The sequence below is a fragment of the Neophocaena asiaeorientalis genome, unplaced genomic scaffold, assembly GCF_003031525.2.
Source record: "Neophocaena asiaeorientalis asiaeorientalis breed wild unplaced genomic scaffold, Neophocaena_asiaeorientalis_V1.1 scaffold82, whole genome shotgun sequence".
Lineage (NCBI taxonomy): Eukaryota > Metazoa > Chordata > Mammalia > Artiodactyla > Phocoenidae > Neophocaena > Neophocaena asiaeorientalis.
Genome location: NW_020173068.1, coordinates 7,400,504 through 7,416,019, shown reverse-complemented (window position 1 = coordinate 7,416,019; position 15,516 = coordinate 7,400,504). Strand labels below are relative to the sequence as shown.

Below are 15,516 nucleotides of genomic sequence, written 5' to 3'. Positions count from 1 at the left end.
GCTGGGCCAGCAGGGCCAGGCGGGGAGCGGGGCCGGGTAGGAGACCGGAGCAGCGGTGGCGTCCGTCACCGATCCCGCCAGCACGGCGCGCGCGCGCGACACGGGCCCGGCCCGACCCGACCCTGCCCCAGCCAGCCGGCTTCACCTCGCCGCGCCTTGCCGCGACCTCACCTCACAGCCCCGCTCCGGCTGCTCCGCTCCGGGTCCAACCGACTGAAGGACTCTGCGTGCTGCGCACCACGTGACCCCGGGGACGCGCCCAGCGTATCCCCCGCCCCCCACACACACGCACCATCGACTCCACCGAGTGACGCAGCGCCTCAGCTGCCCCGCCCTCGGCCCCGCCCCACCCTATCACCGTGGCGACGGCTCGGGCGGGACACGCCCACTGCCCTGACGCGCGGGAACAGGCCTTCTCCCGGGTCCGGAGCACGAAGTCCCCTCTCACTCGTATGCACTTTGATCACACGAAGGCCAGGACTGGACACTATCCATCACCCGTTAATTTTGCTTCCCGAATGCATCTCCGAAGCCTCCTACTTCTCTGTATCCTGCTGCCAGCACTCCAGTCTAGTCCACCATCACCTCTCTCCTAGATGATGGTTGTCCTCTCCACCCAATTACTCTTTCCTCTTCCAATCCATTCACACTCAGACAGCGGGAGCTCTTCAAAACGCAACTATATTCACAGCCATCCCCTGCTCAAAGCCCGTTGCCCGCTGTTCTTCAGATTAAGATCTAAATCTTCACTGTGTGCCAGGCTCTTCAGAGTCTGTACCTAACTTTCCTCTCTCACATTGGCACGCATTCAGCTCCCCCACATTCTCAGTTCTCAGCATCTTTCAAGTCCTCAAACACGCCAGGTTCCTTTCCGCCTCAGGGCCTTTGCACTCATTTCCCACCCCCCCACTCCGCTTCACTTCATTAGCTCCTAGGAAGGGATTCCAATTGCTGGTGTGGAGAGGAGCAGTATTCTGCCTCAGGAGACCAGGTCGGAGTTGCAGCCACCCCCAAGGGTCTGAGATGTTTTCCCAGTGGGACTTGGGAAGTTCCAAAGAGGAATGCTTAACATTTGTTATTTAGGAAGGCAATAATGACTTTATTTTACTTTGGAAAAACAGAGCAGCTAGATTGCACTTTTTAAATGTAAATGTAATCATGTCACTGCCCTGCTTAGAACAACCAGTCTCTCCATCACATCCTCCACCCTTGCTATTTCTCTGGCTACATTGACTTGCTATCATTTCTATGGTTCTCTCCAAGCTCTGTCCAGGCACTGGGCCATTGACTAGGCTGTTGCTTTTTACAAAACTAACCCTTTAACAGCTTTCAGTTTGTCATCTCCTCGGTGAGGTCCTCTTTGACTACATCAGCTAGAAAGTGCTCCCCTTGATCTCCTACCTCGTACAGGGAAATTGCTCTCTACCTTATCACTGTTCATTTTCATCAGAGCACTTAACATAGTTTGTAATTATTTAATTTGTTTGTTCTCTTGGTTTTATTTGTCTTTTTCCCCAAAATTAGAGTTAGGAACTATCTTGTATCTACTGAATTGTCAGAACCTGACAAATAGTAGATGCTCATTATGTATCTGTGGAAGGAATGAAAGGAAAGAGAATATTTGAAGGGAAAAATGATAATTGAAAATAATGAGTAGATTCTTCTTTAATGACCTGGCTCCATAGGAGTGGTCTTTTCAAATCTGGACTGGAGGCTGAAGAGAGGATTTCCTGAGCTGATGTAGTCAGGGCAGAGGGCAGTGCTTAGGGAGAGCTTCTAGGAAATCAGGGACAAAAGGTTCAGCTGTACACACTTTGACAACACATATACAAAAGTTGTAACCATACAGAGAAGTTTAGTGTGGCCCCTGCCCAAGAATAACATGCAAATTAGTGAAGTGTTCCTTTTTTTTTTTTTTTTTTTTTTTTGGGGTACCGGGCCCTCTCACTGTTGGGCCCTGCTGGGCCAGCAGGGCCAGGCGGGGAGCGGGGCCGGGTAGGAGACCGGAGCAGCGGTGGCGTCCGTCACCGATCCCGCCAGCACGGCGCGCGCGCGCGACACGGGCCCGGCCCGACCCGACCCTGCCCCAGCCAGCCGGCTTCACCTCGCCGCGCCTTGCCGCGACCTCACTGTTGTGGCCTCTCCCGTTGTGGAGCACAGGCTCCAGACGCGCAGGCTCAGCAGCCATGGCTCACGGGCCCAGCCACTCCGCGGCATGTGGGATCTTCCCGGACCGGGGCACGAACGTGTGTTCCCTGCATCAGCAGGCGGACTCTCAACCACTGCACTACCAGGGAAGCCCGAAATGTTCCATATTTTTTAAAAAATTTAAAACACCTTCTGGAATTTGAGGACCAAAAGTACCTACATGAAGTCGGATAAGGGCTCAGATACAGGAAGAAAGGACCTTCCCAGGATCCTCTGGGTTTATGTTTATTAACGTGAAATTGCTCAGATTTTAGTGGCTATTGTAGCATATAGAGAATTTTTTTGCCCCGCAACCGAAGTCATGCCACGAATCCATAGCCCCATACAAATATAACATGTTTCTTTACTTATTCAACCTGCACATATAGAGACCCAGGCTTGAGCTAAGCATCAAAGACACAGAGCAGGGGACTTCATTGGCGGTCCAGTGGTTAAGACTCCGTGCTTCCACTGCAGGGGCAACAGGTTTGATCCCTGGTGGGTCGGATCCCACATGCTGGCAGTGCAGCCAAAAAAAAAGACACAGAACAGAATGAGATTTAGGCCCTGCTCTCAAGGAGTTTACATCCTGGTAAAGAAATCATCACAATTTGTAAGCTAAAATTCTTTTTGTCTGTTGCAAATACAAACATGGACACTGTTGCAAGTACAAACAAAAGAAACATGTATTACAAGGATGTTTGGGGGCCCAGAGCATGCACAGGAGGGCAGCCTTGGAAAATAAGCAGCACAGAGCAGCTCCAGCAAGAAACAGCAGCTTCTGCAGCCAGCAGCACCACACATCACAGCTGGGATTCAATCCTAATATCCCTTTGTCTTTGAGTCACTCACTCAAGAGGCAAAGTCTTGGCGGGGAGCTGATGTTGATTGGTCAATCTCAGGTCACATGGATTAGTCTAGGCTGCCAGGGGAAGAGAGAAACGATTTGCCCCTAAGGATATCCCCCCAAATGAAAAGAGAGGGGGAGGACTGATGCTGGCCAGACAAAAATAACTTCATACAAGTATGAATGACATACCTTGGGAGTTAAGCTTTTCCTGATTAAAAAACCTGTGGAGGGCTTCCCTGGTGGCGCAGTGGTTAAGAATCCGCCTGCCACTGCAGGGAACACAGGTTCGAGCCCTGGTCCAGGAAGATCCCACATGCCACGGAGCAGCTAAGCCCATGCGCCACAACTACTGAGCCTGCACTCTAGAGCCCACGAGCCACAACTACTGAGCCCGAGTGCCACAACTACTGAAGCCTGTGCGCCCAGAGCCCATGCTGCACAACAGGAGAAGCCACTGCAATGAGAAGCCCGCGCACTGAAACGAAGAGTAGCCCCTGCTCACCACAACCAGAGAAAGCCTGCGTGGAGCAACGAAGACGCAACGCAGCCAAAAATAAATAAAATAAACAAAAAAACACTGCAGAAACTTGGTTTGCTTGCTTCTGAACGGAACAGTCCTGGGCTGCTAGTCACAGAATCCCAGTTTGAAAAGTTCTGGTCTAAACTCCAGGTCTCACCACTGCCTCTTTAGCAGCTTCCATTATTCTGCCTTAAGGCCCTCCCCAGCATCTCACTAGTAGTTGGTCTCAACCTCCCAATTCTTTCTTACCTAAAACCTTTCTTTGTCTAGGTAGGCATTCAATTAATAGTTGTGATTGAGTGAACAAGTGATAGAATGAATGTACAGCAGCCTCAACTCCAGAGAGTAGAATCTCTCCAACCATTTCAGAACTGTGGTCCCAGCACATAAGATGACAGCTCCACAATGAAACCCTACATACACATGAGAATATACTGTAGCACCAGAGATATTCAATACCTGCATGGAAGTGTCCTTTCTCTCCCTAAGCATCACTTTTCTTCAACTGTAAAATGGGATGATATTTACCCTCATTCACAGAATTGTCACGATTAAGTTAAATAACATGTGAGAGTGTACTGTAAACTGCATAGTTCTAAATAAATGATTTTCCAATTGCTTTCTTACTAGATTCATTGTCTAGAGTATTCAATGTCCCTAGCTAAAGAAAAGCAGAATTAAAGAACTGAGATAGGATATTCAATTAGAAAACTGATCTTTCTCAACCTCTACCCAGCAAACCTTTATACTCTGCCCTATGCAACCCCAAGGCATTTACAATCAGTCTGTCAAGGGAAAAGGGGAAAACTAAAACAGAAAAGCAAGCCCCTTGGCTGTGACTCACACCCACAGATCCCATGTACTCAGAGTATCACCAAGCCTGAGCATGTCAGTCTCCAAAGCAGGAACAGGGGTATGACATCTGCAGCACCAAGCTGAGTGTGAGAACTCAGGAAGTCGGAAACCACAGTCACAGCAGCATCTGAGGTCCAAGAACCTCCACAAGGCACCAGGGGCCCAAGGGAAGTGGGTTGAGTCTTTGCCCTGGTCTGAGGTCTCTCCAATCTGGGCCTGATGGAAAGTTACTGAGTTCCTCAAGCCTTACTGCTCTCCAAGTGAGGGGGAGGAGAATTAAGTAGGAATTCCAATATATTTCCAGCGTTTTGCAAGATTATATAGAGGGGGTAGGGGCAGGGAGAGAAGGACGATTTTTATTCTTGCTACAGCCACTAAAGAGAGTGATAAAATCCACCTGGACTACTTCAAGGGCAGGGGTTCTCTTCTTTGTCCCTTGGGAGTCCCAGTACCTAGCACTGTTCCGTGTAATTTAAGCATACTAATACTTGTTTCTTGTGGGTTGAAACTTTTGCCAGTTTAGAGATAAAGAGAAAGGGGGAGGAGTTTAGCCCCAGAGACTACTGGAACGGAAGCTATAAAGAAGTCAATTAAAGAAACAATCTCGGGCTTCCCTGGTGGCGCAGTGGTTGAGAGTACGCCTGCCGATGCAGGGGACAAGGGTTCGTGCCCCGGTACGAGAGGATCCCACGTGCCGCGGAGCGGCTGGGCCCGTGAGCCATGGCCGCCGAGCCTGCGCGTCCGGAGCCTGTGCTCTGCAACGGGAGAGGCCACAGCAGTGAGAGGCCCATGTACCGCAAAAAAAAAAAAAAAAAAAAAAAGAAACAATCTCTAAAAATCTGCTAGACTCCAGTTCACTCCCCAGATTTCTTGTAATTTAATTTTAAATAGTCATGCTGTCCCATGATTTGAATTCCAGAAATTATATAAAAAGTATACAATACAAAGTCTCCCTCAAATTTTTGTTCCTCATTTGTCTTGTTTCCATTGGTAACTGCTCCTATCTTCGCTCCTGCACCAGAGATGGAACCCATGCCCCCTGCTGTGGAAGCACTGGGTCCTAACCACTGCACCACCAACTCTTACTTTCTTATGAATCCTTTCAGTATTTCTTTATGAGTATAAGCAAAGCTGAATATAAGTTCAAATATATTTTGAACTTTTTACACAAAAGAAAGCATTGATACATGGTGTTCTCCACCCTAATTTTGTCACTAAACACACTTTGGACACCTTGTACATTTTGTACAATGGTATAAAAATAACTTTCTTATTATCTTGTTTTATTTTACTGCTACATAGTATTTCTTGTGTGGATATATTAAAACTTGCTTAATCAGTCCCCTATTTAAGGACATTTGGGTTGTTTCCAATCCCTGGCAATTTAAAAACTGTGTTCCATTTAGAAATAATTCAACTCGTGTGCAGACAGAACTGTAGTTCGAACCCGTGTCCCCTGCATCGGCAGGCGGACTCTCAACCACTGCGCCACCAGGGAAGCCCTGCATTTATAATTTTGATAGAAATTGCAAGTTACCCGCTATAGATTCCCTCAAAATATAACTCCACAGTTGCAAGATGTGTTACAAGTCATCTTTACTTGTAACACTTAAAATCTGCAATTTATTTATAGCTTAAGAAATAGAAATGTTTTCAAGATTATTCCCATAATGTTATTCTCACTTACATGCATTCTTGATAGTGAAATGAGTGATATTCCAGTTATCCAGCTAGGAATGTGTACAACCCACTTCCACAACCATGTATGTCACACAAGTCATCATCATGTGTCTTTTTTTTTTTTTTTGCCCCACCATACAGCTTGCAAGATCTTAGTTTCCCAACCAGATATTGAACCCAGGGCCCAGCAGTGAGAGCACTGAATCCTAACCACTGAACAACCAGGGAATTCCCACTATGTGTCTTTAAAAAAGATGTATTAGCAATTATCTTGATGATCTTGATGTAGGGGTAAATATCTATCAGACATGCAAAGGACAAGCCATTAAGGAAAATACTATAAATTCAACAACATAAAAAAATTCTATCCATGAATATATATCTACACATGGATGGTCTCAGGGCTATAGGGAAATGAGACAGGGAATGGAGGCTAAGGAAGAATAACTCAAAGAGGGACCATTCACTTTGTTTCCAATGTTTATAAACAATGTTGCAATAAACAATTCGCTTACTGACGATCTTTCACAATGATGTTTCCAGTTGCTTACAGACAATGCTTCAATAAACAGCCTTGTACATTCAGAAAAGGAAAAAGAGGAAAATCTGGGGCTGTGTCTCGCTTAATGGAAATTGTGTGCCAAGAAGCAAATGTGGGATTGAATGTATTGATATAATTATGCACATTTGAGGTTAAAAAAGGTAGGGGGGAGGTGAAGAACATTGATAATTGATGCTCTGCCCCTCACACCCCTCTGGACTCCTTCTTACCTGCTTATTGACTCACTAAGACCCAAAATCTCTCCCCTGCTTCTCAGTTGTTGCACATTTGTTAGTTTGAAATCTAACCTCCTTGACGTCACCCTACCCAACCCAGCTCACAGTTCCCCTGGGCCTAAAAAAAGTCACTGAAGTCCAATCTAGATTCCAAAGTCCACGCTCTAAATAGTATCTCCAAAAAAGTCGTTGGATGACAATTATGGAAAAATGGGTAATCACAGGTACGCTCACACCTTATTCCACTTCGCTTGTTTTCCTTGCCTATATCACTGTCTTTTTTCTTTCCTTGCTACTTCATAAGCACTTTTAAGGCCTTTATGCTTTTCAAAGATTTATTTACCCTACATGCTGAGTCATCACCCTTCCTCCTCCCACTCCTACAATTGTAGGAAGTAAAATAAAGACAGAAACTTGGCTAAAGTAGAAACTAAAGGTGCCATAAAACCCCAAATGCTGAAATCTTATGAATACATAAAGAGCTGGATTCTACACACTTTGAACTCTTCCTACCCTAGAGAGCCTGTGTCTTCCCACCAGGGAAGACAGGGGTAAAACCTTTGACTTTTCAAAGGCCAGTTGGAGAAATAAGTTATATTTATATTTCCTATAGAGTTTCCAATTTTTCCTTTTACCCCTGCACACCACACTCACCTTTGCCTGTCTCCCCTTCCTATTCTACTTCAAATTTTTATCCCTTTTGGAAAAAAAATAATGACAATATCTATTGAACATTCATTGTTTGCCAGGCACTGTACTAAGCCATTTACATGAGTTATTTCATTTAATATTGACAATAACCCCTGAAGAGAGGTCCTATGTATTATCATCATTTTGCAGTTGAAGAAATGGAAGCCCAGAGAAGTTAAGTTATTCATCTAAGGTCACATTGCTAAGAATAATTTAAACGCAGACAGTTTAACTCCAGGTCTCATGCTTATTAATCCTGAACTCACCAAATTCTCAGTTGAGACTCCTCTAGCTCCCCTGTTCTCAAACTCTCTCCAATCTGGCCAATTCTACAAACTATTCAAGTTGCCATTCTAACATAATACTAATAATAAACAAAGTGACCCTTTAAAAGCATGTCAAATCATCCACGCCTTTGCACAAACCCTTATAATGTTGTGCCTTCTCTAACTGAAAGTAAATTCAAAATCTTTACCTACAAGCCATTCTTTTTTTTTTTCCTCTCTTTTTTTGCGGTACGCGGGCGTCTCACTGCTGTGGCCTCTCCCCTTACGGAGCACAAGCTCCAGACGCGCAGGCTCAGCGGCCCAGCCGCTCTGCGGCCTGTGGGTTCCTCCCAGACCGGGACACGAACCCATGTCCCCTGCATCGGCAGGCGGACTCTCAACCACTGTGGCTCCAGGGAAGCCCTACCAGCCATTCTTGATCCGCCTCTTGTGTTCCCCAGCTCTCTGACCTCAAATTCTGTTCTCTCTGCTTTGCTCACTCCAGTTGCACTAGCATCCTTGCTTTTTCTTGAACACACTAATCTCACATCTCCCTGGGGTTTTATACTTGCTGTTCCCTCTGCCTGGAAAAATCTATCCCCAGATACCCATAAGACTGAGCACCTCATTTCCTTCTGATCTCTGTTCAAGGGTCATTTTATCATAGAGGCTTTCCTTACCACCCTAAATAAAACAGTATCCTGTCTTTCTCTATCTCCCTTAATCTCATTTATTTTTCTTCAAAGCACTTATCACTACCCAGTATATTACATATTTATTTTTCTGTTAATAATCTGTTTCATATCTTTAGAATTTGAAATTCTTGAGTGCAGGGATTTTGTCTTCTTTATTGCTAGAACCCCAGCGCATGGAATGCTACCCAGCATAAAACTGGTGCTTAATATTTTGCATGAATGATAATACTAAATAATATTTTTGGAGTGCTTCCATTACACCAGGCATTCTAAATACTTTACATATGTATTTTCTCATTTAATCTTTATAACAATCTTATGAGATTTAACAACCTTTTTAATGTGATGTCCAAAACTTTTCAGTGGTCTATGAACGAATAGCTCTCTGAGAAAAAAAGAAAAGGTTGATTTGTAACATTTGTGATATCTGTAGTATAAATACTCACACTGTGGCTGATTTAAGACTACTAATATGAGATCAGCTGGCTCACAAAATTCCTGGACACTTATTAATTTACTCATAAGCTGGTATGAGCATGGAAACCTCTTCACAAATTAGCCCTTATCAATCTTTCCAATGGAATCTCCTCTGACTCTCCAACTTGCCCACACAGCCCACTTTCAAATCATGAAGAATTCCTGTCTGTGTAAGAACATGCCCTGCTTGTTCTAGACTTAATTGTCATTGGGCAATGTACTTTATTTCTGAGTTCTTTCATCCTTCCTCACTTTGGCTCTGTACTGATGCATCTTCAAAGCAACACCAACTAATTCAACAAACAGTAGTTACACAACCAGCACATTCCAGGCAGGATGTTAGGAGCTGGCGGGTAGAGATAAAGGAGAAGCAGTTGATATTCCCAGAGTAGCTCACAATCTGGTAGTGAAGGCAAAAGTATAAGCAATGAAGTTGAATTACAGTCTAAGAGGAGAAATAATGAGGGATTGATTGAGTCTAACAAGGGTGGGCAGGATCAAGACCAACTTCCTAAAGGAAATAAAACACAAACATCTTTACAGACAGACATTTTCAAGGCAGGGAGATACAGGCAATTTGAGAGTTCTGGAACAGATTGAGAAAGTGCTGTAGAATACACAATTAGGCTTCCTGGACCCCTCTTTGCTCCCCAAACCCTCAGTGGGAGACTCTATTCCACTCCATTATTAGGAGAATTGCCAATGGGCAAGTGGTAAAAATCAATGAGTAGTCACGAACACGAGGGAAATACAATAATAAGTCAATATCTTGGGAAACGTTTGCAAAAATCTTATACTTGTTGGTTATCAGCAAATCATAGCCAACAAACTAGGTGGCCACGGATCAAAGAATGCCATAGAACTTGATAGACCTGTTCAATCAGTTAGAAACATTGGAAAATATAGAAAAAGCATTGTTGGTGGGATATGGATAAAAGTACACATAATAAATATATAATTAAAATAAAAATTATAAAATTAAACTATGTGTCAGCCACTGATTTATATGCTTTACTTGTATTAATTCATTTAATTTTGCCACAGTTTTATAAAGCAGGTTCTATTATTATACCACAGATATTTCACTGAGAAAACTGAGACTTAAGACAGGTTAAATAACCCACTCAATGTCACAGACATACAGCTGAATGCTGGAGCCAGCATGTACTGGCTTGCAAGAGCTGATTATTAAATATACAGTTGCTAGGTTAAAATAGGCCATAGTAGAAATATTTACACTACGAACATTGGCAAACTCTATACATCAGGCTTCTTTTTTAAAAAAAATAAACTTATTTATCTTATTTATTTATTTTTGGCTGCGTTGGGTCTCCGTTGCTGTAGGGGGGCTCTCTCTAGTTGTGGCGAATGGGGCTACTCTTCATTGCGGAGCACGGGCTTCTCATTGCTGTGGCTTCTCTTGCTGTGGAGCATGGGCTCTAGGTGCATGGGCTTCAGTAGTTGTGGCACGCGGTGGGCTCAGTAGTTGTGGCTCACAGGCTCTAGAGCGCAGGCTCAGTAGTTGTGGTGCACAGGCTTAGTTGCTCCGCAGCATGCGGGATCTTCCCGGACCAGGGCTTGAACCCATGTCCCCTACGTTGGCAGGCAGATTCCTAACCATGGCACCACCAGGGAAGTCCCTCTTTTTCTTTTTTCTTAAGAGCAAATTTATCAGCACACCATCAGTAGTCTTAGGTACTATTCCAGGCCCTGGGGATATAATAATAAACAAAATAAACAAAAATCTCAGCCTTCATGAAGTTTGAATTACAATTAAATTGTAATTCAAATAGTCTAATGTAATTCAAAAGTCTAATGGTGGGAGATAGACAATGAACAAATAAATAAATAAAATATATGGTATGTCAGATGATGACAAGTGCTATGGAGAAAAGTTAAAAAGGGGTTATAAGCATGGCACGCTACCATTTTTTTTTTATCATTTATTTATTTATTTATTTTTGGCTGCACCGCTCAGCATGCAGAATCCCAGTTCCCCGACCAGGGATGGAACCTGCCACACCTCCTGCATTAGAAGCCTGGAGTCTTAACCACTGGACTGCCAGGGAAGTCCCCACGCTACCATTTTATTTTTTTTAATAAATTTATTTATTTTATTTTTGGCTGCGTTGGGTCTTCATTACTGCACTCGGGCTTTCTCTAGTTGAGGTGAGCGGGGACTACTCTTCCTTGCGGTGCATGGACTTCTCATTGTGGTGGCTTCTCTTGTTGCGGAGCACGGGCTCTAGGTGTGCCGGCTTCAGTAGTTGTGGCTCACGGGCTCTAGAGCACAGGCTCAGTAGTTGTGGCACACAGGCTTAGTTGCTCCATGGCCTGTGGGATTTTCCCAGACCAGGGCTCGATCCCGTGTCCCCTGCATTGGCAGGTGGATTCTTCACCACTGTGCCACCAGGGAAGCTGCTACCATTTTATTTTATTTTATTTTTTAATTTATTTTGGCTGCACCAGGTGTTAGTTGCAGCAAGCGGGATCTTCATTGTGGCATGTGAGCTTCTTAGTTGTGGCATGCGAACTCTTAATTGCGGCATGCATGTGGGATCCAGTTCCCCCACCAGGGATCAAACCCAGGCCCCCTGCATTGGGAGCGCAGAGTCTTACCCACTGGACCACTAGGGAAGTCCCTCCACGCTACCATTTTAAATAGGATGGTCAGGGAAGGCCTCACTGAGAAAGTAACATCTGATTATGACCTTAAGGAAATAGGAAGGAGCAAGACCTGCGTCTGTCTTGGAGGGCAGTGTCAAGGCTCTAAGAAGCACAGACATACCTTAGGTACTTAAGGGACAGCAAAGAGGCCAGTTAACTGTAACAGACAGAGAAAGGGGGAATCTGCAAAGGAGAGTGTGATAACTGTAATTAGGCATTATTTTTTTTTACTTAAAAAGAAGGTCTTGGTAGACGTAGCTGGATAAATCATAAACTAATAGCAAAAATATAGCTCATGCTTATTGAATGTTTCCTGTGAGTCAGACACTATGCTAAGTGCTCCACATACATTATCTTACTTAATCTTCCCCATATTATTTTACTTAATCCTCAGAGCAGTCTGTGAGGCTGGGGAAACAAACTTAACTGCGAGTATAAGTAAATTGCACAGAATTATAATATGTAGGGGAACAGATGAGAGCCCGTGTCTGTTCCCACCTGCTCTGTCACCTACCCTTCCCTATTAGAATTGGTAAGTGAATTTGTTCGATCCACAGGATTAATCTGAATGAAGATGTTTCAGTGTAATTGTAGGGCCACAGAGGGGTGTTATTAGGTGTATGGGTGTGACTTGGCATATGATTATGAAAACAAAAACCTATAGACCTTAAGAAAGGCATTAAGAATTAACTGGGGCTTCCCTGGTGGCACAGTGGTTGAGGATCTGCCTGGCAATGCAGGGGACACGGGTTCGAGTCCTGGTCTGGGAAGATCCCACATGCTGTGGAGCAACTAGGCCCGTGAGCCACAACTACTGAGCCTGCGCGTCTGGAGCTTGTGCTCCGCAATGAGAGGCCGCGACAGTAAGAGGCCTGCGCACCGTGATGAAGAGTGCCACCACTAGAGAAAGCCACCACTAGAGAAAGCCCTCGCACAGAAACGAAGACCCAACACAACCATAAAGAAAGAAAGAAAGAAAGAAAGAAAGAAAGAAAGAAAGAAAGAAAGAAAAAGAAAATTAACTGGAAGGATAATTTTAACTGAGGGTAATGGGAAAAGACACACAAAGAAGGTAGTACTTGAACTGGACCTTGAAGAGTAAGTATCAGATGCTTATATATCAGTCAAGGTCATGTAGGGTGGTAGAGCCACATGTTATTTGAAGAGAAACAATTTGATATAATGGGTTGTCAACCACATAACTGAAGAAGTAAAAGGAGAAATCTGAGCTATCATGAAGGTAGTAATTGTAGGAACATGTACAACCCTTAGGGCTGAGGAAACAAAAGGAAGAGGTTGAAATTATTAAAACACATAAACTTAGAGGAGGTGCCAAACAGAACTGAAACAGACCTCTGAAGAGGAGGCACAGCTTGGTGGGGGATTGTGTTTCTGAACTCAGAGGGGCTGGGACCAAAGCCTGTGTGAAGGAGGCACTGGGCAGTCAGTGCTCACTATACTGATTCTGGAAGTGCTGGAAAAACTGCAAACTGATTCAGTTGTTGTAATGGGAGGGAACTGCCACTGCCGGAATTAAGACACTTTGCTGGGATGCAACTGATAGAAATAGGAAGCAAGTAAGAAGTAGGCTTCTAGCCTTCCTCCTCCAGCTTTGCGATATCACTCTAGTATTCTCTATTGGAAGAGCATAACAGAGAGCCAGCATATAAAGGAGAAATATTGTTTGCAGAGTCTCAGCCCTGAAATCATAGAGCAGAAGGGTAAATTTGGAGCTGATACAATAGCTAATAACTGACTCACCTTACCTGGTTTAGAAGGCTTTGCATAGGAAAACTGGACAACCACATGTAAAAGAATCAAACTGGACTACTCTCTCACACCATATACAAAAATAAATTCAAAATTTTTAATTGTTTATATTTAAAGACTTACATGTAAGACCTGAAACCATGAAACTTCTAGAAGAAAACAAAGGCAGTGCACTCTTTGACATGGGTCGTAGTAATATTTTTTTGGATATGTCTCCTCAGGCAAGGGAAACAAAAGCAAAACAAACAAATGGGACTACATCAAACTAAAAAGCTTTTGCACAGTGAAGGAAACCATCAACAAGATGAAAAGGCCACCTACTGAATGGGAAAAGATATTTGCAAATGATATATCCCATAAGGGGTTAAAAAAAGAAGAACTCATACAACTCAATATCAAAAAAAAAAACAAAAAACCCCGATTAAAAACTAGGTAGAGGATCTGAAAAGGCATTTTTTCAAAGAAGACATACAGATGGCCAACAGGCACATGAGAAGATGCTCAACATCATTAATCATCATGGAAATGTAAATCAAAACCACAATGAGATATCACCTCACATCTGTCAGAATGGCTATCATCAAAAAGACAACAAGTGGGACTTCCCTGGTTGCGCAGTGGTTAAGAAACCACCTGCCAACGCAGGGGACAAGGGTTAGAGCCCTCGTCCAGGAAGATCCCACATGCAGCGGAGCAACTAAGCCCATGTGCCACAACTACTGAGCCTGCCCTCTATAGCCCGCAAGCCACAACTACTGAGCCCATGCGCCTAGAGCCCATGCTTGGCAACAAGAGAAGCCACCACAATGAGAAGCCCGTGCACCACAACGAAGAGCAGCCCCCGCTCGCTGCAACTAGAGAAAGCCCACACCCAGCAACAAAGACCCAACTCAGCCATAAATAAATAAGTAAGAAAGACAACAAGTGTTGGCAAAGATGTAGAGAAAAGAGAACACTTGTTCACTGTTGGTGGGAATGTAAATTGGTCCACTACTATGGAAAACAGTGTGGAGATTCCTCAAAAAACTAAAAATAGAACTACCAGATCCAACAATTCCACTCCTGGGTACTTATACAAAGAAAACAAAAATACTAATTCAAAAAGATACATGCAGACTTCCCTGGTGGCTCAGTGGTTAAGAATCCTCCTGCCAATGCAGGGGACATGGGTTCGAGCCCTGTTCTGGGAAGATCCCACATGTTGTGGAGCAACTAAGCCCATGTGCCACAACTACTGAAGCCCACGCGCCTAGAGCCTGTGCCCCGCAACAAGAGAAGCCACTTCAGTGAGAAGCATGCACACTGCAAGGAAGAGTAGTCCTTGCTCGCCGCAACTAGAGAAAGCCTGTGCACAGCAATGAAGACCCAACGCAGCCAAAAAAAGAAAAGATACATGCACCCCTATGTTCACTGCAGCATTATCTAAAATAGCTAAGCTATATGGAAGCAACCAAAGTGCCCATCAACAGATTAATGGAGGGACTTCCCTGGTGGTCCAGTGACTAAGACTCCATGCTCCCAATGCAGGGGGTCTGGATTTGATCCCTGGTCGGGAAGCTAGATCCCACATGCATGCCGCAACTAAGAAGCCCACATGCCGCAAGTAAAAGATCCCCCATGCTGCAACTAAGAACTGGTGCAGCCTAAATAAATATTAAAAAAAAAGATGGATAAAGAAGATGTGGTATATATATACAATGGAATATTAGCCACACAAAAGAATGAACTCATGTTATTTGCAACAACAAGAATGGACCTAGAGGGTATTATGTTAAGTGAAATAAGTCAGACAGAGAAAGACAAATCCTGTATGATTTCACTTATATGTGGAATCTAAAAAACAAATGAACAAACATAACAAAGTAGAAACAGAGTCATAGATTCTGAGAACAAACAGGAGGTTGCCAGAGGGGAGGGAGATCGGGGTGGAGAGAAATAAGTGAAGGAGGTTGAGAGGTACAAACTTTCACTTGCAAAATAAATGTCATGGGTATGAAATATACAGTGTGGGGAATATAGTCAATAATTATGTAATATCTTTGTATGGTAACAAGTAATAACTAGACTTATCATGGTGAACAT

General features: G+C 44.0%; 1 protein-coding gene and 1 non-coding gene across 4 annotated transcripts in view; one reads left to right on the top strand and one right to left on the bottom strand.

Moving 5' to 3' along the window:
- PHF20 (PHD finger protein 20) overlaps positions 1-302 on the bottom strand; it is a 130,259-nt gene extending 129,957 nt beyond the window's left edge. For 2 of the 3 annotated variants that reach the window (XM_024742904.1, XM_024742906.1), the window contains exon 1: positions 172-226. The gene's annotated coding sequence lies outside the window, so the exon portion shown is untranslated. Of the gene's footprint in view, positions 1-171 lie in introns of all 3 variants that reach the window. The other variant, XM_024742905.1, reaches the window with a different exon arrangement.
- A 1,503-nt stretch (positions 303-1,805) lies between these two features.
- Positions 1,806-1,912, top strand: LOC112398632 (U6 spliceosomal RNA). Its single transcript, XR_003003039.1, has one exon. It is a non-coding gene; the product is annotated as a U6 spliceosomal RNA (small nuclear RNA).
- Positions 1,913-15,516: the final 13,604 nt, after the last annotated feature.